General features: G+C 33.3%; 1 pseudogene; it reads right to left on the bottom strand.

Annotated features, from left to right (window-relative positions):
- LOC100918275 overlaps window positions 1–9399 on the bottom strand; it is a 136565-nt pseudogene extending 127166 nt beyond the window's left edge.
- Between the last annotated feature and the right edge of the window lie 15426 nt (window positions 9400–24825).

Here is a 24825-nt window from a genome sequence, read left to right as displayed (position 1 = left end):
AGGTATTATTTTTTAAGGTAGTATAAAAGATTTAAAATTTGTTTTAAATATTTCCATTTTTACCCAGTTACATTTAAAACACATTTTAAGTTTGTTTTTAAAACTTTCAGTTTTAGATTCTCTCCCTTCCTCCCCATCCCACCCTTAATTAAGAAAGAAATTGTGCAAAACATTTCTGTAAAAGTTATGTTGTTTATAAAATATAAATGCACCCACCAGAAAAAAAAACCCTCAAGAAAAATAAAGTGAGTGAGGGGATGAGAGAGAGAGAGAGAGAAAGAAAGAGAGAGAGAGAGAGAGAGAGAGAGAGAGAGAGAGAATATTTCAATCTGTATGAGTATGGAAAGAATTTTTCATCTTAAGTCCTTCAGAATAGTTGTGCTCATTTTATTTCTGGTAATAGCAAAGTCATTCAAAGCTAAGCATTTTAACACATTGTAATTACTTTGTATACAGTACATTTCACTTTGTTTGTTATTAATATTCCATCATAATCACATACAACAATTTATTCAGCCATTTCCCAATTGATGGCACCCTCTTGGTTTCCACTTTTTTTGCTCTGAGAAGAGAGCTGCAATAAGTATCTTTGCATGTACAGATCTTTGGGATTCATGCCTACTACTGGTATTGTTTGATCAGAGAATATGCATGATTTTATAGCCCTTTGGATATAGTTCATATCTTTTGATCATTTATCAATTGGACATGGCTGTTATCTTTTTTAAATTTCACTCATGTTCCTATATGTTCAAGAAATGAGGCCTTATTTTTACTACAAAGAATGCCAATGCAGACAAGATTAGAAGGGAAGCAGTAAGATGGGAAAACATGCAAAAAAAATTTTTACATCAAGTATTCTGATAAAGAATTTATTCATATTTATAAGAATTCAAGCCATTCTCCAATTGATAAGCGGTCAACGGATATGATTTAACAATTTTCAATTAAGAAATTAAAATCAGTTCTAGTCATATGAAACAATGTTCTAAATCACTATTGATCAGAGAAATGCAAATTAAGATAACTCTGAGGTACCTCTACACACCTTTCAGATTGGCTAAGATGATAGGAAAAGATAATGATGAATATTGGAGGGGGTGTGGGAAAACTGGGACACTAATACATTTTGATGGAGTTGTGAACTGAGCCAACCATTCTAGAGAGCAGTATGGAACTATACACAAAGGGCTATCTAATTGTTCATAACCTTTGATCCAGTAGTGCTTCTACTGGGCTTGTATTACAAAGAGATTATAAAAAAGGGAAAAGGACAGGCATGTGCAAAAATGTTTGTATCAGCCCTTTTTGTAGTGGCAAGATACTAGAAACTGAATCAATGTCCATCAGTTGGAGAATGGTTGCATAAGATATGATATATGAATATTATGGAATATTGTTTTTCTATAAGAAATGTTCAATTGGTTAGATCAGACTTAATTTGTGTGAAAAGTGGTCTGTAATTTTGCTCATAAAGTTTCTGATTTTCCCTTGGCAGATAGATTCCTAAATATTTTATATTATCAGTAGTTACTTTAAATGGAATTTCTCTTTGTAACTCTGACTGTTGGATTTTGTTAGTGATATATAAGAATGCTGATGACTTATGTGGGTTTATTTTATAACCAGCAACTTTTGCTAAAGTTGTGGATTATTTCTAATAACTTTTAGTAGAATCTCTGGGGTTCTCTAAGTATACCATCATGTCATCGGCAAAGAGTGATAATTTGGTTTCCTCATTGCCTATTCTTATCCCTTTAATCTCTTTCTCAGCTCTTATTGCTAAAGCTAGCGTTTCTAATACAATATTAAATAGTAACGGTGATAGTGGGCAACCTTGTTTCACTCCAGATCTTATTGGGAATGGTTGCAGTTTGTCTCCATTACATATGATGCTTACTGATGGTTTTAAATAGATGCTGCTGATTATTTTAAGGAAAAGTCCATTTATTCCTATACTCTCAAGTGTTTTTAATAGGAATGGATGTTGGATTTTATCAAATGCTTTTTCTGCATCTATTGAGATGATCATATGGTTTTTGTTAATTTGGTTATTAACATGGCCAATTATATTGATAGTTATCCTAATATTGAACCAGCCCTGCATTCCTGGTATAAATCCTACTTGATCATAGTGTATTATCTTGGAGATGATTTTCTGTAGTCTTTTTGCTAATATCTTATTTAAGATTTTAGCATCATTATTCATTAGGGAGATTGGTCTATAATTTTCTTTCTCTGTTTTCAGCCTACCTGGTTTAGGTATCAGTACCATGTCTGTGTCATAGAAGGAATTTGGTAGGACTCCTTCATTCCCTATTTTATCAAATAATTTATATAGCATTGGGGCCAATTGTTCTTTAAATGTTTGGTAAAATTCACATGTAAATCCATCTGGTCCTGGGGATTTTTTCTTAGGGAGTTGTTTAATTGCCTGTTCTATTTCTTTTTTCTGAAATGGGACTATTCAAGCAATTTACTTCCTCCTCTGTTAGTCTGGGAAGTCTATATTTTTGGAGGTAATCATCCATTTCACTTAGGTTATCAAATTTATTGGCATAAAGTTGAGCAAAATAACTCCTTATTATTTCTCTAATTTCCTCTTCATTGGTGGAAAGTTCTCCTTTTCATTTTAAGACTACTAATTTCATTTTCCTCCCTCCTTTTTCTAATCAGATTTACCAAAGGCTTATCTATTTTATTGGCTTTTTCATAGAACCAACTCTTAGTTTTATTAATTAGTTCAATAGTTTTTTACTTTCAATATTTTTAATTTCTCCTTTTAATTTTAGAATTTCCAATTTAGTATTTGATTGGGGGTTTTTAATTTGGTCTTTTTAGTTTTTTAGTTGCAAGCCCAATTCATTAATCTTTTCTTTCTCTGTTTTATTCAAGTAAGCCTCTAAGGATATAAAATTCCCTCTTATTATCGCTTTGGCTGCATCCCACAAATTTTGGTATGATGTCTCATCATTGTCATTGTCTTGAGTGAAATTATTAATTGTATCTATAATTTGCTGCTTCACCCAATCATTCTTTAAGATGACATTGTTTAGTTTCCAATTACTTTTTGGTCTATTTCCCCCTAACTTTTTGTTGAATGTAGTTTTTATTGCATCATGATCTGAAAAGAAAGCATTTACTATTTCTGCTTTCTTGCATTTAATTTTGAGGTCTTTATGTCCTAATATATGGTCAATTTTTGAATAGGTTCCATGAACTGCTGAGAAGAAAGTATATTCCTTTCTATCTCCATTCAATTTTCTCCAAAGATCCAACATACTAATTTTTCTAATATTCTATTTACTTCTTTAATTTCTTTCTTATTTTTTTGTGGTTTGATTTGTCTAATTCTGAAGTGCAAGGTTGAGATCTCCCACTATTACAGTTTTGTTGTCTATTTCTTCTTGCAGCTCTCTTAACTTCTTTAGGAAGTTGGATGCCATACCACTTGGTGCATATATGTTTAATATTGATATTGTTTCGTTGTTTATACTACCCTTTAGCAGGATGTAGTTTCCTTCCTTATCTCTTTTAATTAGATCAATTTTTGCTTTTGCTTGATCTGAGATAAGGATGGCTACCTCACTTTTTGACTTCACCTGAAGCATAATAGATTTTGCTCCAGCCTTTTATCTTTACTCTATATGTATCTCCCTGCTTTAAATGTGTTTCTTGTAAACAACATATTGTAGGGTTCTGACTTTTGATCCAGTCTGCTATCTGCCTCCTCTTTATGGGGAGTTCATCCCATTCACATTTACGGTTAGAATTACTAAATCTGTATTTCCTGCCATCTTAATAACCCCAGATTATGCTTTACTTATTCTTGCCTCCCCCAACCCTCTTTCCCCCTTTTAAATGCTCTTGGATAGGGCAAGCAAATATAATAAAGATGACAATATTACCTAAACTAATCTATTTATTTAGCGCTATACCAATCAGAGTCCCAAAAAACTATTTTAATGACCTAGAAAAAATAACAACAAAGTTCATATGGAAAAACAAAAGGTCAAGAATTGCAAGGGAATTAATGAAAGAAAAATCAAATGAAGGTGGCTTAGCTGTACCAGATCTAAAATTATGTTATAGAGCAGCAGTTACCAAAACTATTTGGTATTGGCTAAGGAATAGATTAGTTGATCAGTGGAATAGATTAGGTTCAAGGGATAAAACAGTCAACAAATATAGCAACCTAGTCTTTGACAAACCCAAAGATCCCAGCTTTTGGGATAAGAGCTTACTGTTTGATAAAAATTTCTGGGAAAATTGGAAACTAATATGGCAGAAACTAGGCATTGATCCATACTTAACACCGTACACCAAGATAAGGTCAAAATGGGTTCATGACCTAGGGATAAAGAATGAAATTATTAATAAATTAGAGGAACACAGGATAGTTTACCTCTCAGACCTGTGGAAGGGGAAGGTCTTTATGACCAAAGCAGAACTAGAGATCATTACTGATCACAAAATAGAAAATTTCGATTATACCAAACTGAAAAGTTTTTGTACAAACAAAACTAATGCAGACAAGATTAGAAGGGAAGCAATAAACTGCTAAAATATTTTTACAGTCAAAAGTTCCGATAAAGGCCTCATTTCCAAAATATATAGAGAATTAACTCTAATTTATAAAAAATCAAGACATTCTCCAATTGAAAAATGGTCAAAGGATATGAACAGACAATTCTCAGATGAAGAAATTGAACCTATTTCTAGTCATATGAAAAGATGCTCCAAGTCATTATTAATCAGAGAAATGCAAATTAAGACAACTCTAAGATACCACTACACACCTGTCAGATTGGCTAAGATGACAGGAAAAATTAATGATGATTGTTGGAGGGGATGCGGGAAAACTGGGACATTGATGCATTGTTGGTGGAGTTGTGAACGAATCCAACCATTTTGGAGAGTAGTTTGGAACTATGCTCAAAAAGTTATCAAACTGTGAATACCCTTTGATCCAGCAGTGTTACTACTGGGATTATATCCCAAAGAGATTATAAAGAAGGGAAAGGGACCTGTATGTGCACGAATGTTTGTGGCAGCCCTTTTTGTAGTGGCTAAAAACTGGAAACTGAATGGATGTCCATCAGTTGGAGAATGGCTGAATAAATTGTGGTATATGAATATTATGGAATATTACTGTTCTGTAAGAAATGACCAAAAGGATGATTTAAGAAAGGCCTGAAGAGACTTACACGAACTGATGCTGAGTGAAATGAGCAGGACCAGGAGATCATTATATACTTCAACAACAGTACTATATGATGACCAGTTCTGATGGACCAGGCCATCCTCAGCAACGAGATCAACCAAATCATTTCCAATGGAGCAGTAATGAACTGAACCAGCTATGCCCAGAAAAAGAACTCTGGGAGATGGCTAAAATCTATTACATTGAATTCCCAATCCCTATATTTATGCACACATGCATTTTTGATTTCCTTCACAAGCTAATTGTACAATATTTCAGAGTCTGATTCTTTTTGTACAGCAAAATAACGTTTTGGTCATGTATACTTATTGTGTATCTAATTTATATTTTAATATATTTAACATCTACTGATCATCCTGCCATCTAGGGAGGGGTGGGGGTAAGAGGTAAAAAATTGGAACAAGAGGTTTGGCAATTGTTAATGCTCTAAAGTTACCCATGCATATATCCTATAAATAAAAGGCTATTAAATAAAAACCAAAAAAAAAAAAAAAACAAAAAAAGCCAAAAAAAAAAAAAAAAAAAAGAAATGTTCAGCAATATGACTTCAGGAAGGTCTGGGGAGATTTACATGAATTGATGCTAAGTGAAATGAGTAGAATCTGGAGAACACTGTATACAGTGACAGCAAGATGATACAATGACTAATTCTGATGGGTACAGCTTTTTTCAACAGTGAGGTGTTTCAGGTCAGTCCCAATGGTCTTGATATTGAGAGAACCATCTGCACCCTCAAAGAGGACTGTGGGGATTGAGTGTGGATTACAACATAGTATTTTCACTTTTTGTTGTTATTTGCTTGTATTTTGTTTTCTTTCTTTCTTTCTTTTTTCTTTTTGATATGATTTTTCTTATGCAGCCTGATAACTGTGAGAATATGTAGAGAAGATTTCACATGAAAGGAAGGGAAAAATTTTGGAATCCAAAAAAAAAACAAATTGTGCAAACATTAAAAAATAAAAAATAAAAAGTTATTAATCTGGAAAATGTTTTTAGAATTATCATTGTTAACTATTTTTCCCCCATTCATTCTATTCTCTCTCTTTCTCTCTCCTTTCATGTTGTCACTCCTCAAAAGTATTTTGCTACTGACTTCTCCCTCCCCCAATATACTCTCACTTCTATCACCGTCCCATGCTTTTCAAATCCCCTTCTCTTCTTACTCTCTTGCAAGGTAAAATAATTTCTATACCATACTGTGTATGCATGTTATTTCTCCTTTGAACCAATTATGATGAGAGTATGGTTCACTTACTGATCCTCTACTCTCTCTCTTCCCTTCTTCTGTAAAAGCTTTTCCTTGTAATTTTTATGGCAGATAATTTTATGGCAGAAAACCATTCCACTTATCCCTTTTCTTTTCTCCCAATAAATTCTTCTCTTACCAGTTAACTTTATTCATATTAACTCACACCTGTGTCTTCTGTCTAAATATATTCTTTCTAACTGCCATAATAATGAGAAAGCTTTAATAAGTTACAAATTTCAACCTCCCATGTTAAAATATAAATAAACTGTATTAAGTTCCTTATCACTTTCCCACTTTACTCCTTATGCTTCTTCTGAATCCTGTATTTGAAAATCAAAATTTTTATTTAACTTTGGCATTTTCACCACTAATGCTTGAAAGTTCTCCATTTCATTGATTATCCACCTTTTCCCCTAAAAGATTATATTCAGTTGTACTGAGTAGGTGATTTTTTTGTTGTAAACTTAGCTCCATTACTCTCCAGAATGTCATATTTCAAACCCCTCCCCCAGTTTTTTCTATTTTTAAATTTTTTTTCTTGGTTTTGTTTTATCATATTTTGATTTCTCATGAAGTCATTAGCTTCCATTTGATCAATTCTAATTATTAAGGACTTATTTTCCTCAATGAGCTTTTATATCTTTTTTCCCATTTAGCCAATTTTGCTTTTGAAGATATTCTTCTCCTCGTTAGCTTTTTGTATTTTGTTTTGTACCCTTCTCAATTCTTTTCCTAATTTTTCCTCTATCTCTCATACATTGCTTTCAAAATCTCTTTTGAGTTCTTCCTTGGCCTGAGCCCAATTCTTATTTTTCTTGGTGTCTTTGGATGTAGGAGCTTTAACTTTGGTGTCTTCTTTTGGTTATGTATTTTGATCTTTCTTTTACCACAATAACTGTCTGTGATTGGAATCTTTTTGTAGAAGTTTTTGTACAAACAAACCTTATGCAGACAAAATTAGAAGGGAAGCAATAAAATTTTTACATTCAAAGGTTATGATAAAAGCCTCATTTCTAAAATCTATAGAGAATTGACTCAACTTGATAACAATTCAAGCCATTCTCCAATTGATAAATGGTCAAAGGACATGAACACACAATTTTCAGATGAAAAAATTGAAACTATTTGTAATCATATGAAAAGGTGTTCCAAATCACTATTTATTAGAGAAATGCAAATTAAGATAACTCTAAGATACCACTATACACCTTTCAGATTGGCTAAGATGACAGGAAAAGATGACAAATTCTGGAGGGGATGTGGGGAAATTGGGACACTGATACATTACTGGTGGAACTGTGAACAAATCCAACCATTCTAGAGAGCAATTTGAAACTTTGCTTGAAAAGTTATCAAATTGAGCATATCCTTTGGTCCAGCAGTGTTTCTATTAGGCTTATATTCCAAAGAGATCTTAAAGGAGACAAAGGGACCTATATGTGCAAAAGTGTTTCTGGCAGCCCTTTTTGTAGTGGCAAGGAACTGGAAAGTGAATGGATGTCTATCAATTGGAGAATGGCTGAATAAATTATGGTATAGGAATGTTATGGAATATTATTTTTCTGTAAGAAATGACCAACTGGATGATTTCAGAGAGGCCTAGAGAGACTTATATGAACTGATACTAAGTGAAATGAGCAGAACCGGACGATCATTATACACGGCAACAACAAGACTATATAAAGATCAATTCTGATGGACATGGTTCTCTTCAACATTGAGATGATTCAAATCAGTTCCAATTGTTCAGTGATGAAGAGAGCCATCTAGACCCAAAGAGAGGACCATGGGAGGTAAGTTTGGACCACAACACAGCATTCTCACTCTTTTTGTTGTTGTTTGCTTGCATTTTGTTTTCTTTCCCAGTTTTTTGTTGTTGTTGTTGTTTTTGATCTGATTTTTCTTGTGCAGTGAGATAACTGTATCAATATGTATACATATATTGGATTTAATATATATTTTAATATATTTAACATGTATTGGATTACCTGCCATCTAGAGGAGGGAATGGGGAGAAGGAGAGGATAATTTGGAACAGAAGGCTCTGTAAGGGTCAAAGTTAAAAAAAATTATCCATGCATATATTTTATAAATAAAAAGCTTTAATTAAAAAAAAAAAGAAAAGGGAAAAAAAAAGAATCTTTTTTTTGTTGTTGTTTACTCTTTTCCCCAGCCTATTACTTGTCTTTTAACTCTTTGTTGCTGTTTCCAGGATGGAGGGTGCAGTGTCCTAAGCTTCAGGAGTTTTTGCAGCTATTTTCAAAGATTCTTCTAAGGACTAACCAGAGGCACTCTTTTCTAGCCTGGAATTGTAAGCAGTGTCCACACTCCACTATGGATGTAAGATCTAGTGTGCTAAATCAACAAAGTTGTTTCTCACTGCTAATAAAGAGACCTTCTGTGACCTAAGGCCTCTGGAAGCTGCCACAGCTCCCACTGCTCATGCCTACTCCAAGTTGCTGGCTTCCCAAGGTCCACTCATTTTATTGACAAATTTTGCTTGACAAATTTCAAGGTCCTCTTTGGTGTCTCTGGGCTGAAAAGTCTAGAAGCCACCAGTCCTGGTACTGATTCAGAATTTCCCAGCCCATTCTTCTGTTGCTGGAACTTGGGACTAGAGCTGAGGCTTGGGCTGGAGCTAAGGCTGCATTCATGTGACATGTACTGCAACTGTGTGCTGGGCTTGTATACTGGTGTCACCGATCTTTTTTACTGACCTTGCAAGTCATCTTTAGTGTGTCTCTGGGTTAAGAGATTTAGAAGCCACCAGTACTGCCATTGTTTCAGAGATCTTTAGGCCAGTCCTGGCTTTGCTGGCCCTGGGGTCAGGGCTGTACTGGGTCTGTATCCTGGACTCTCACCCTGGTGCCACAGACTTTTCTTGCTGCTCTTCTAAGGTGTCTTCTACTGTAATATAGTTCTCCATCTTTTATGAGTTTTTTTTTAAAGAAAATTTTATAAATTGTTTTACTTTTTTGTTATACATGTAAACTATTTTTAAATATACATTTCTTTATCAAATTGATAGAAAAAATCATGAGAAAAAATAAAAACAGAAAAAAGAAGTGAACCCAGCATGCATTCAGTCTTCATAGTTCTCTTTCTGCATGCAGATTGTTCCGTAAAAACAAAGTTTATTGGGATTGCCTTAGATTACTGAACCACTGAAAAGAACCAAGTGTTTCATAGTTGATCATCACATGATCTTGCTGTCACTGTGTATTCCTGGTTCTGCTTGGTTCAATCAACATCAGTTCATGTAAATCTTTCCAGGCCTTTCTGAAATTAGTTTATTCATTGTTTTTTAGGTAAAACAATAATATTCCATTAACTTCATAGACCACAATTTATTCAGCCATTCCCCAGTAAAAGGAATTTTCCTTTTCTTTCTTTTTTTTTGGCAAGTTTATTTTTTTTAATACACCTCACTTTATGAATTGTGTTGAGAGAGAAAAATCAGAAGAAAAAGCAAAAACCATGGGAGAGATTAAAAAATAGAAAAAAGAAACGAATATAGTATGTATTGATTTACATTCAGTCTCCTTAGATGTTTTCCTATATGCAGATGTCATTTTCTGTCCAAAGTCTATTGGGACTGAACAACTTAGAAGAATCAAGCCTTTCATAATTAATGAGCACACATTCTTGCTCTTATTGTGTACAGAATATTCCTAGCTCTGCTTGTTTCGCTCAGCATCTGTTCATGAAAATCTTTCCAGGCCTTTGTGTAACCAGCTTCTTCAACATTTTTCATAGAACAACAATATTTTATTACCTTCATGTACAATAGCTTGTTTAACCCTTCCACAATAGATGGGCATCCACTCCTTTTCCATCCTTTATGATTCCTTGCAGTATAGACCCAGTAATGGCACTGCTGGGTCAAAGGGTATATAAAGTTTTTAGCCTTTTGAGCATAGTTCCATATTGCTTTTCAAAATGGTCAGATCAGTTCACAAGACCTCCAAAAATACATTAGTGTCCCAGTTTTCCAACATGCCCTCCAACATTTATCATTATCTATTCCTGTCACCTTAACCAATCTGAGAAATGTGAGTTGGTATGTCAGAGTTGTTTTAATTTACATTTCTCTGATAGTGACTTAGAGCATTTTTATATAATTATAAATGGCTTTAATTTCATCATCTGAAAATTATTTGTCCATATCTTTTGACCATTTATCTATTGAGTAATGACTTGTATTCTTATAAATTTGATACTTCATTATATATAATAGAAATAAGATTTTTGCCAGAAATACTGGATATAACTATTTTTCCCAGTTTTTTTTACTACACCTTTAATCTTGTTTCTGTTGGTCTTATTTGTGCAAAACCATTTTAATGTAATGTAATCAAAGTTGTCCATTTTGCCTTTGATTATGCTCTCTAGTTATACTTTGGTCATTTTTTTCCTTTTCCAAAGATGTGATAGGTAAATTATCTCTTTCTTTCTTGATTTGTTTATGGAATTATCCTTTATGCCCAAGTCACTTATCCATTCTGACCTTATTTTGCTATGGGGTGTGAGACGTGGGTCATGACAATTTTCTGACATTATTTTCCAGTTATTCTATCAATTTTTGTCAAATAGTGAGTTCTTATTCCAGAAGCTGGAGTTTGAGGATTTATCAAATACTAGATTGCTATAGGCCTTGATTAATGTGTCATGTGTATCTAATCTATTCCATTGATCCACTATTCTGTTTCTTAGCCAGTACCAAATGGTTTTGATGGACACTGCTTTATAACATAGTTTTAGGTTTGGTACTGGTAAAACACCATCCTTTGTATTTTTTTTCATTAGTTACATTGATATTCTTGACCTCTTGTTTTTTCAGATGAATTTTGCTAATTTTTTTTTCTAATTCTATAAAAAAAATTTTGGCAATTTCTTTGGTATGACACTGAACAAAGTAGACCAATTTTGGCAGAACTGTCAATTTTATTATATTAACTCGGACAGCCATGAAAAATGATATTTTTCCACTTGTTTAAATCTAATTTTATTGTTGTGAGAAGTGTTTTGTAATTGTGTTCATATAGTTCTTGAGATTATCTTGGCAGGTAGACACCCAAGCATTTTATTTTCTCTAAAGTAAATTTAAAGTAATTTGTCTCTTTCTATCTCTTACTGATGGACTTTGTCAGTAATATACAGAAATGCTGATGGTAATTGCAAGTTTATTTTATATCCTGCAATTTTGCTAAAGCTATGAATTGTTTCTAGTATGTTTTTGGATGATTTTCCAAAAATTTCTAATCATACCATCATAAAATGTGCAAAAGGGATAGTTTTATATCCTCATTACCTATTCTAATTCCTTTAATTTCTTTTTCTTTTCTTATTACTAAAGCCAACATTCCTAGAACAATATTGAATAATAGTGATGATAATGGGCATCCTTGTTTCATTCCTAATCTTATTGGAAATGTGTCCAGCAACTCTCCATTATAAATAATGCTTGCTGTAGGTTTTAGATAGATGATCATTATTTTAAGGAAAGTTTCCTTTATCCCTAAGCTCGCTAGTGTTTTTAAGAGGAATGGGTGCTGTATTTTGTCAAAATATTTTTCTGCATCTATTAAGATTTTCATGTTTTCTGTTGATATTTTTATTGATATGGTCAATTATGGTAATGGTTTTCCTGATATTAAAATACCCCTGCCTTCCTGGTATAAATCCTACTTAATTATAGTGTATTATCCTGCTAATAAATTGCTATAATCTCTTTGTTAGTATTTGATTTAAGATTTTTGCATCTACGTTCATTAGGGAGATTGGTTTGTAATTTTCTTTCTCTGTTTTGACCTTTCCTGCTTTAGCTATCAGTGTCATATTGATGTCATAAAAGGGATTTGACAGTACTCCTTCTTTATTTTTTTTCAAATAGTTTACATGGAATTGATTGTTCTTTAAATGTTTGGTAGAATTCACTTGTGAATCCATCTGGCCTTGGAGATTTTTTCTTAGGGAGCTCATTAATGAATTTTTCAATTTCTTTTTTCCAAAAATGGGAACTATGTAAGTAATTTATTTCCTCTTCTGTCAACCTGAGCAATTAATGTTTTTGTAAATATTCATCCACTTTAGTTAGATTGTCAGACTTGCTGCCATAGAAATGTGTAGTGTTCTCTTCTCTAAAGTATATTGTTCTCTGTGAGCAGATTTCTTGGGGGGGGGGGGTTCTGGAAGGAGCCTTAATTTCAGTTCAGTGTAATAATCACCTCAAATACAGCCAGCTGTTAAAGTCTAGTCCTTTATTGTCTCTTCCAAAATAGCCTGGTTAGCTTTCCTTGGTTCTAAGAGCTCTTGTTGCTGGTTCTTTGCCTCTGCCAGCTTCAGCCTCCAGCTCCCTCTGAATCCAAAACCTCCAGCCAACACAATGGTGGAATATCGAATGGATCTGACTCCTCCTCCAAGAGAGTGGGCTTGTAGGAGCTGTGACTTGTGAATCTCCTCCACTGAATCCTGACTTGTGAATCTCTCAAAGTCTCTAGTTGAGGATCCTAGCTTATATAAGCTCTCTAAATGTGTGAACTCTCTTAAAGATGTGAACTCTAAAGGTGTGAACTAAATACATAAGCATTGTCTCTATCCATTCCAATGACTTGGCACCTTGTTCAAGTGCTGACCCATAACAGAAATGGGCAAAGTAACTCCTAATTATTTTTTTAATTTCTTTTTCATTGGTGGTGAGTCCATGTCTTTCATGTTTGATGCTGGTGATTTGTTTCTTTTTTTTTTCCTTTATCTGATCAGATTAACCAAAGGTTTATCTATCTTGTTGGGTTTTTTCATAAAACCAACTTAGTTTTTCTTTATTATTTCAATAGTTTTCTTAATTTGTATTTTATTAATCTCTCATTTGAATTCCAAATTTCTAATTTGGTATTAATTGGGGGTTTTAATTTATTCTTTTTTTATGGTTTTTAGTTGCATGCCTAATTCATTGATCTTTATTTTCCCTATTTTATTTATATAGTTAATTTAGAGATATAAAATTTTCCCCTAAGGACTGCTTTGCTTGAGTCTCATAGGTTTTGATAAGTTTTCTCCTTACTATCATTTTCTTGGGCGAAATTATGGATTTTTTCTTTGATTTGTTATTTGATCCACTGATCCACTCATTATATATATAATTTCCCTCCCCCTGTTTACCTTTCTATGGTTCTCTTGAGTCCTGTGTTTGTAGACTGAATTTTCTGTTTAGTTTTGTTTTTTTTTTTTCAGTAGAAATAATTGAAAGTCTCTTACTTCATTGAAGCTCCAGCTTCTCCTCTAAGATGATGCTGAATCTCACTGGATAGTTAATTCTTGGTTGTAAGTCCAAGTCCTTTGCCTTCCCAAAATGTGATATTCCAGTCCCTCTCATCCTTTATTGTAGAAGCTGCCAGATCTTGGATACTCCTTAATGTTGCTCCTTGATATGTGAATTGTTTTTGTCTGACAATTTGCAGCATTTTTTACTCAAGATTATAGTTTTAGAATTTACAACAGTGTTCCTTGGGGTTTTCCTTATGGGATCTTTTTTTCTAGAAGTGATCAATGGATTCATTGAATGAGTATCTCCCCTTGTGTTTCTAGAATATTGGGGCAGTTTTCCTTAATGACTTCCTGTAGAATGCTATCCAGGCCATTCTTTTGGTCATGACTTTCAGTTAGGCGAATATTTTTTTTTTTATTATAGCTTTTTTTACAAGTTATATGCATGGGTAATTTTACAGCATTGACAATTGGCAAACCTTTTGTTTCAATTTTCCCCCTCCTTCTCCCCCCCACTCCCCCCAATGGCAGGTTGATCAATACATGTTAAATATGTTACAGTATAAATTAAATACAAAATAAGTATACATGTCCAAACAGTTATTTTGCTGTACAAAAAGAATCAGACTCTGAAATAGTGTACAATTAGCCTGTGAAGGAAATCAAAAATGCAGGCAGACAAAAATATAGGGATTGGGAATTCTATGTAATGGTTTTTAGTCATCTCCCAGAGTTCTTTCGCTGGGTGTAGCTGGTTCAATTCATTACTGCTCCACTGGAACTGATTTGGTTCATCTCATTGCTGAAGATGGCCAGGTCCATCAGAATTGATCATCATATAGGATTGTTGTTGAAGTATACAATGATCTCCTGATCCTACTCATTTCAATCAGCATCAGTTCATGTAAGTCTCTGCAGGCCTTTCTGAAATCATACTGTTGTTCATTTCTTCCTGTACAATAATATTCCATAATATTCATATACTACAATTTATTCAGCCATTCTCCAATTGATGGACATCCACTCAGTTTCCAGTTTCTGGCCACTACAAAGAGGGCTGCCACAAAAATTCTAGCATATACAGGTCTTTTTCCCTTCTTTAAAATCTCTTTGGGATATAAGCCCAGAAGTAACACTGCTGAATCAAAGGGTATGCACATTTTGATAACTTTTTGAGCATAGTTCCAAATTGCTCTCCAGAATGGCTAGATGTATTCACAATTGCACCAACAATGTATTAGGTTCCCTGTTTTCCCACATCCCCTCCAACATTCTGCATTATCTTTCCCTGTCATTCTAGCCAGTCTGACTGGTATGTAGTGGTATCTCAGAATTGTCTTAATTTGATTTCTCTGATTAATAATGACTTGGAACATCTTTTCATATAGCTAGATTTTTTATTTGCTCCTCTACTGAGCCAGGACTGAGGCTCTTAGTTGCTGATTTGCTGTGGTTAAGAACCTCTCACTAACTTTTCCAGAGTCCATCTGACCTGGGCTGAACACCCTTTTCACCCCAGTGAAACTGACCTTTCTTGAAGTTTTTTTCAGTTTATTTTGAGCTGGAGAGAGGACCATCAGACTGTGTTCAGAGGCTTGGTTTCATGTGGTTTTTGAGGGAAATTGGGAGAGCTTGAGCAGCTTCTTGATTTTATTCTGCCATTTTGCCTGCACCCTCAGAACTACCATTTTCTAAATTTTTACTATCATAAAAGAACTACTACAAATATTTTTGTACATGTGTTTTCTTTTCCCTCCTTTATGATTTCCTTGGGATACAGATTCAGTAGTGGCACTGCTGGATCAAAGGGTATGCACAATTTTATAGCTCTTTGGGAATAGTTCCAAATTGCTCTCCAAAATGGGTAGATCATTTCACAACTCCACTAACAATTCATTAATATTTTTTATGCTCTCAGGTTTGTTTAGAATCCTTATTTAAAGAAACGTGGAGCAGTTTCAGGGAGAGCATGTTGAATTCTTGCCTTAACACCATCAGTTTGACTCTGCCCCCTTCACCAACATATTATTAAAGGTTTTATCAATTCATTTTTCCATCTCTGTTCATTCCCTCTAATTCACCTTTTCTACATTAAGAGAAGTCACTCTGATAATACAAAAATAGGCAGAAATTTATGACCAAAGAAGAACTAGAGAACATTATGAAATGCAAAATGGACAACTTTGAACATATTAAATTTAAAAGTTTCTGCACAAACAAACAACACAAACTAGATTAAAAGGGAAGTACAAAGATGAGGAAAAATTTTTACATCCTGTTTCTCAGAAAGTCATCATTTCTAAAATATATAAAGGACTAGGCAAATTTATGCCATTCCCCAATTGAAAAAAATTGCTCTAAATCACTATTGATTCAAGAAATGCAAATTAAAATGATTCTGAGGTACCACCTCATGCCCCTCAGATTGTCTAAGATGACAGAAAAAGATAATGATAAATGTTGGAAGGGATGTGGGAAAACTGGGACACTAATGTATTGTTCGTGGAGTCGTGAAATGATTTAGCCATTTTGGAGAGTAATTTGGAACTATGTCCAAAGGTTATAAAACTATGTATATTCTTTGATGCAATAGGGTCATTACTGGGTCTATATCCCACAGAAATCATAAAGAATGGAAAAGAAGTCACATGTGCAAAAATATTTGTAGCAGGTCTGTTTGTGGGAGCAAAGAATTGGAAAGTGAGTGGATGCCCATCAGTTGGGGAATTACTGAATAAGTTATGAAATATGAAAATAATGAAATAGAAAGGGGACTATGGAGAAAGACTGAAAATCATAATATACTATGTTCATTTTTTTCTTTTTCTTCTATTTTTTCTCTTATGTGTTTTCCTTTTTCTCTCCTCACATGATTCATAGAGAAACATGCACTTTAAAAATTTAATGTATATGTATAAACAGAAAAATAAAGAAAAAATAGAAATGGAAAAGGGGGGGGAATAAATTATCTTCATTTTTGAAATTTTGATTATTTAAAAAATGTCTGTTATATTTACAAATATGTTTTGATTTGTAAATACCTGTTATTATGTAATATCAATGAATAGGTTCACATACATTTATTAAGTTCCTACTATGTATCAGGCTCTGTTCTCGTAATAGAAACCTATTCTTAAAGGTAAAGTAGATGACCCATTCTTATAATAAGACCTGGATTAAAGTAAATTGCACCATAGTCCACCTTGCTGCTACTAAGAAATTTAACATCAAAATTAATATAAGAAAATTAAAATTAACCTACTTTGGAAAATAGGCCTTAAAAACCCAAACCTATAAAAAAATGACAAATGATAAAGTGTACTGCACGCCTTTTCTTCAAAAATATATTAAATGCAATAAGATGTTATTTCAAACAAAAGTTTGAAAAGTATAGTATGTTCTGCTACTTTTGAAAAAGGAGAATAAATGAGTACAAATGCTTGTATTAATATAAGAAATATGTGTGCCTATGAAAGATTAACATTAATGCTGATGGTAGAAATTAGTATACTCAATGGCAATACATATTTAAATGCTAGAGTAAAAGACTGGTTTAAGAAAGGAGAAAATAGGGATAGCTAGATGGTACAGTAGATAAAGCACCTATTCTGGAGTCAGAAGGATCTAATTTCAAATCCAGCCTCAGACACTTAAAACTTACTAGCTGTGTGACCTTGGGCAAGTCACTTACTTCAATTGCTTTGCAAAAACAAAAGAAAAAAAAACAAGATAGGGGAAAATAAAAAAGAAGGAAAAAGAGAGAAGGAAAAAGTGAAAAGGAAAGACAGCATCTATTTGCAATATTAGCAACATTAATAGAGTGATGATTTAACCCAGCTTCAGTTTCTCTTTCATCCCCTCAAAAATGTCCCCAACATACCTTCAGGTTATCTAGGGAACCTATAATCTATCTACCCTTTACTTACTCTTTCCTAGTTTTTAGGAAAAAGTCTAAAAGTATGGGAATGAGCTTGCTTCTCCTAGTTCTATGAGTTTTATAAGTAATAAGAAGTCAGTCATAGTTATCATAACAGGAAGAAATAAAAATATATTTTCCCTATTTGATATAGAAGAAAATTGGTAGAAGTGATATTGTTTCTAAATAATTAGCATAGGTGTAAATCTTTACATTTCTTTATGACGAGTGATTAATTTTCTCTATTCTGACTCCTAAATCATAAGATCTTAAGAAATGTCATTTGTCATCAGAAACTTGATATGTTCACTCTGAGGTCCTGCTTATGACAGTTTCATCAAAGCATAGTTGTAGGAAGGCACAATAATCATTTTATAGTTACCTTATCCTCAAAATCCATCAATGAAATTCTAACAATTCTAATTTTCTAATAATAATTTATTGTATGAATCTTTCTGAATTTTGTATTGTTACCATTATCTCAAGAACCAGTGAATTCCATTGGTATTAAGCTAGAGGACAAAGTGATACTTTCATTTATCCCCAAATTATATAACTTCCAAGTTTTAGGGAATCTATCATTTAGGAAAATGTATTACTTTTAGGAAAGGGAACATTGCTTTTTTTTGTCTTTCTCTCTTTGACTCTATCTCTACCCCTATAACTTTGTCTCTCCTCTCTCTCTCTAGGCTTCTGTCTGTCTCTATTTCTCTGTCTTTCCTGTTTTCTTCATCTCTTTGTCTCTCTGTCTCTGTCTCTATCTCTTTCTTTGTCTCTCTCTCTCTGTCTCTGTCTCTTGTCTCTGTCTCTCTCTCACACATATACACATATATGCAGCCATGCAAATACACAGATATAGACACATAATATGTAAGACTGTTTCAAAGTTAAGCTAGTATAGCTGTTTTGACAAATACAGGTTTGAGATCTATATTATTGAAAATCCACCCTCCTAATTCAACTTTGGAATTTAAGATTATCAATTATTACATTTCACATGTATGATATCCTGCAATATGAAGAATATTTTCATTGGACAATGGTGTTCCATTTAAAACAAAAAATATACCTTACAAAATTCAGCTTAGTCTAAAAATCTTACTAGATGAACAGTAATCAAATTTATCTGGGGAATACTCTGTGGAATGCAATCCTCAAACTATATATGCACAGTTAAGATTAGAGAACAAATATGGTTCCTATTGTATTATTTGATAAATGGTATGTCACACAGTGTTATATGATAACATAATAAAAGATTCTATCATAATGCCTCTGTATAAGAGGGCAAAGTTAAGTCTGCCAAGAAGACTTGAACTATCAAGTTTTAGAGTTAAGTAAGTTGCCTCAGGGGCCTTCCTTCTGAATTTTGAAGTGAAAGAAAGTAGATATACAAATCCAAATCAGATCTCCCAAAGTGCATTAGATTTCCCATCTTGTGGCTTACCAATGACATTATTTATGTTAAATTTTACTTTTAAATATACATATTTTATACCCATTAAAAAAGCCCTCTTTATCAAACTCAGCCACTCATTTATGTACCAATCAATTCAATAACTTGGTTTTAAGAAGCAGAGATAACATGCATACTAACCACCAAATGGCTTTCAAACAATCAACTTCCTTGCCCCTTTAACCCCTTCCATCATAACTTTTTTTTAGCTGATGGGTCATACAACAAAGATGGAAATATTATTCTAGGAAAGGTCATAATCAAAGTGCAAATTTTATGTGCATAGGCATTCATCAGTGTAAAATAATTTATATTATTGAATGTCTGACACTTGGGGCCAAAAGGAATAAAATAGAGGACAAGCAAATTTGTAAGGGGTAAGCCTATTAGCAACAAGTTTTTGTTATTGAAATATGAGAGAATAAGGGTAGAGAAACCAATCTTGAACATTAGCTGACTCAGGAAGAAAAGGATGGGAACTTTGGAAAAAGGGGAGATATTGAAAGTACAAGGAACATAGAAGTCAAGCTATACTTAACGTATAATTTACCTAAGGTCATCTCTAAAGATTATATGGTCAAATAATATGAGTCAAAGACTTGTTACAAAATCCATCTTTCTACAGATTCTATTTCCCAGTAGAATCAGTTATGTGTATTTAGATTTTTTTTTTAATTCTGGGGTCCTTAGCCTAATTTACACTCACACTGTTGAGCAGTTTCCTCATAGAGTTCACAGCAGACTGCATCATCCTCTCAAAGTTCTGGATGCTCCTGAGATGTTGTTTTTCTCATTTTTCCCCCCTTGAATTCTATTGGCTTAAATTTCCATTTTTTGTGTTCTCTCCAATATCAAATGGCAATTATACTTGTTTCCCAATATCATTTAACCAAATAACAATGATTAGTTTTTATGAAAGGCTATGTACTGAGGAGATGTAGTAAGAAAAGATGTACAAAGATGTACCACCAACACACTGGGGGAGAAGGAAGGAACATACTCTTCCTTATCCTACCCCAGGTTCTAGGAGAGTAGGCTCAAACAAATCTTTCTATAAAGTATTCATCCCAGTACACCCCAAACACAAACATTCATACAGATAACAAATTTACCTCTGAACGTTACAACCAGTGGAAAAACATTTTTTTTTTTCTTTTAGGAACTGACATCTTGATTATAAGATCAATTTATTTCTAGTCAATATCCCATTCAATCCTAAGGGCATTTTGGTTTGTCTGACTGCAAACTCTGTGATGTACTTCAGCTTTCAGACTTCTGGGAGTTATCCTGACCTTTCAAAATTCACAAAGTCAAAAACTAGTCTGCTCTATCTCCAATTTTTTCTTTTTTTTTGTTAAGATGGGAAAGAATTGACATTACAGCGACTAAGTTCTTATGACTTCATGGTGTCCTGGGTAGAAAGAAGAGACCACTAGGGTTAATGCTACTTCTCTCAATAGCAGCAGTATCATGTTCTTGGGACTTTAGGCTGACTGTTCCTGAGGAAGATCAGAAACCTATCTAAGGGCCATAGTAGCTCATCCTTTCCCTTGGATGCCAAGGAAGCAAAATGGTCCAAGTTACCTCCATGAGTATGTTTTGTATCCAATTCTTTCTCAGTAGCAAATAAAAAGTCTGTGTTGGAAACAGTCACCAAATGACTGTGTATATTTCACAGTCTATAGACATTGTGTCAGACAAAGTCTACTAAGTATAAGCACCAGGCTTATAATTGCAAAAATAATTTGCAATGAAGTTTAAGTATCCTTCAAGATGTGTGATTGAGAAGGTATAGTTCAGAGAAGGTACACATCCTCCGATTTCTTTGCTGTTGACCATGAGAAATGTCTTAATTGTTTGTTGAGTGTGAATTCAATGCCTTCTATACTACACAAACCCCACCTGTGACATCTCTTTAGGTTCTGTTTTGAACAAAAACTCTGTGGGTCTTATCTTGTCAGATTGATTGTTTTCTACCTAGGTAAAAGAGGGCATTATTTGTCTCAAATCTTACCTAGTTTTTTTTTTTTAATTTAATAGCCTTTTATTTACAGGTTATATGCATGGATAACTTCACAGCGTTAACAATTGCCAAACCTCTTGTTCCAATTTTTCACCTCTTACTCCCCACCCCCTCCCCTAGATGAGAGGATGACCAGTAGATGTTAAATACATTAAAATATAAATTAGATACACAATAAGTATACATGACCAAAACATTATTTTGCTGTATAAAAAGAATCAGACTCTGAAATATTGTACAATTAGCTTGTGAAGGAAATCAAAAATGCAGGTGGGCATAAATATAGGGATTGGGAATTCAATGTAATGGTTTTTAGTTATCTCCCAAAGTTCTTTCTCTGGGCATAGTTGGTTCAGTTCATTACTGCTCCATTGGAAATGATTTGGTTGATCTTGTTGCTGAGGATGGCCAGGTCCATCAGAACTGGTCAGCATATAGTATTGTTGTTGAAGTATATAATGATCTCTTGGTCCTGCTCATTTCACTCAGCATCAGTTCGTGTAAGTCTCTCCAGGCCTTTCTGAAATCATCCTGTTGGTCATTTCTTACAGAACAGTAATATTCCACTGCTGGATCAAAGGGTATGCACAGTTTGATAACTTTTTGAGCATAGTTCCAAACTACTCTCCAAAATGGTTGGATTTGTTCACAACTCCACCAACAATGCATCAATGTCCCAGTTTTCCCACATTGCCTCCAACAATCATCATTATTTTTTTCTGTCATCTTAGCCAATCTGACAGGTGTGTAGTGGTATCTTAGAGTTGTCTTAATTTGCATTTCTCTGATTAATAATGACTTTTTTCTTCCTGGGTACCTGAGCAGCAAAACATTAGCTGTAATTTCAATGGCAAGGGAAATACAGATATAGACAGCATCAGAGCAGCTGAGAGTGAAGGAGTAATACAAATAAAGAGACAGAAAGACAGAGAAAGAGATTATTAGAAAGCACAAGCTTGACATTGCTAGGGCTGTACTCACCACAAGTAAAATGTAAAATAATCAATGAATACCACTATCTGAATAAAGCTTGAATAATAGCTTCCCAATTGATTATAATAATTCCAATTCTCTTTTAATTAACATTGTCTTTGCTTTGTGGGAATAAAACTACTTGTTCTACATAATATATAGATAACATAATAAAACTATTGATTTGTGTTTAAAATCTGGTTTGTTTTTTTTTTTTGCTTCTCTTCCTCATATTCCTCTGCTGGGGGATGATTGACTCTAATGTTTCTTGCCTATGTAATTTGGGGCAAGTCACTTAAATCCTTTGGTCTCAGTTTCTTCATCTGTACAATGAGGGGACTGGGTTAGATGTCCGTTGTGTTACTTTTCAAATCAAATCTAGGGCTATGATTACATAGTCTGATTTATTTACTTAAGTGAGAGGACCAACTAAAGGTACACTATAGGACACAATCTGTTCAAAGATTAAGCTTATAATATAGAGTTGTACTTGATATATAAAGGAAATGAAAACAAAAAGCTTTGAGGTTTTTGAAAATGAATTTAATATTCTACTAATTGGGCAACTTTTGGAGTTTGAAAGGATTATTTGGGGGAAAAAGCTATACTCCTGCCCCTAAAATGATGAGTGTTTAAAAGTAGAAAGTTAGAGTAGAGATATTTAGCAATAGCGCCACTATCGTGATGCTATTAATAACAGACAATTGGGACAGATTTCATAATGACTTAATTCCTAGTTCATTAACTTTTATGAATTTAATAAGATTCTATTAAAAATAAAATATGCCACATTGAAATTACCAAGCTCAGATATACTTATTTTTGATGAGTCTCAATTGCATGTTATGGTATGAATTTCCACCAGCTAGCCAAACTGTTAAATAAATTGCTTTATCTATCATTATCCTATTTTTTTTTTTTATAAGCTCTTCTCTTTCACTTGTTCCCAGGAGCCATTCTATGCCATACCAAAATAATGTATTATGTAAACTTCAAATTGTTTTCTCTGAATGGGTTGGAAACTAGCTATTGGTTAATGAACCTTGATGCTCCATCCACACAGTTGCTGTCTGTTAACATAATAAGCTAGAAATAACTGTTTCTCTCTTCATCATTTGAAAATACTGGCATTTTCCTATCATAAAAACCACAAACTTCAACCTTTATTTTAAAATGACTTTGTAGTGTATTATGGAATATTTGTGAAAGCAAAAGAGACACACTAGAATTATTAGATTTTGGTTTAGAGAAAACAATCACCTGGACTGTCTTCTTCGATATCCCTTAGAATGATCTACATAGGTGCAATGAAACTGCTTTCATTCTGGATGAAAACATTTAGAAACACATATAATAACAATTTCATACTTTGGATCTTTAAATATTTTTCCTAATTCATTTTGCCAAATATGATTGTGATTGATTGATAGTTAATATTCTTACACAAGGAAATAGAATGTCATCATTTTGCTTAAATATAGTGTATATCTCTATCCACAAAAAATCACTTTTTTTGGCTGCTCAAAATCTAACATGAAAGTTCTACATATCTAATAAACAGATATCAGTCTTGTTTTGGGTAATATATATTTCTATAAATTTATCCCATGAAAAGTTTTCTTTCATACCATTGTTTATTTTATAATAACAGATTTAAATACTTTATGCAATTAGATGAACTCAATATTTTTTAGTTTGTATAATTATGTTATTAATCATCCTAGTTCATTAACTTGCACTATCTTTTATCTGTCTCCAGAAAATACCAAGCACAAAGTGTAAGTTTGAATATGGGGCTTCAAAGTGGATTGAAAGCACATGCGAATGAATTCAGACAGGAACATGAACAGTAAATGAGGTGAACTTTGAGGGTTAAATGTGGGTCAGAAAGATCTAGAAAATGATTCCCAGTGTTGTTTAAGGGTGGTCTTAAGTCAAGGGATTTTGGTTCTAATAAAATGTTTCAGATAAAGGACAATGAAAATTGAAGTCCTTTATTTTCCTAGTATCTTTTATTGTATTTCCTAAACCAAAGTGTCTGCATGGGAATAATACAGGATTGCTGCCTTTTAGTGCATTCTTATAAAGAGTTGTGCATATGCCAAAGTAATAATAATCAGTAACATTCCAAAAGTACTTTAAGGTTTGCAAAGTGCTTTTCCCACACTATTTCATTTAATCTTCACAACAACCCTGTGAAGTTGGTTTTTACAAGTATCATTATTAAGCTCATATTAAAAATTCAAGTTAATTCAAATTGAATGAGCATTTACCAAATACTATATCTAGAATCAGAAATATCTATGTTACTATCCTATAAAAATATAATTTTAGGTTGGAGTGTATATGACTATGAGACAGGCAGAAATGTATTAACAGATTAGTAAAATAATAAAGAATCTAGCAGGGGGATTATACTTCATATCTCTAGAAAGTCCAGAAGAAGATGAAGATTATGATCACTCACTGAAGAAGGGGAAAATAATGGTGGATTCACTAATATAGTGTCTTTATCACCTTAATAAAACAGTCAGAAGACAAATCATGGGCTTTCTTGATGCTTCAGAAGGAAAGACTGGCAGCATTACCAACATAAGGAAACTGCTCAACTATTCTTTTAATGAATATTCTATTTCTACTCTGAATATCTACCTATCTCCTTTAATGGCTAAATAACTTTCCTCATCTATAAGACAGATTGAGTGATTCCTTTTGTTCC

This window comes from Sarcophilus harrisii, chromosome 3, assembly GCF_902635505.1.
Source record: "Sarcophilus harrisii chromosome 3, mSarHar1.11, whole genome shotgun sequence".
In the NCBI taxonomy this organism is placed as follows: domain Eukaryota; kingdom Metazoa; phylum Chordata; class Mammalia; order Dasyuromorphia; family Dasyuridae; genus Sarcophilus; species Sarcophilus harrisii.
The sequence above is the reverse complement of the archived record's forward strand: the minus strand, read 5'-3'. Positions and strand labels throughout refer to the sequence as shown.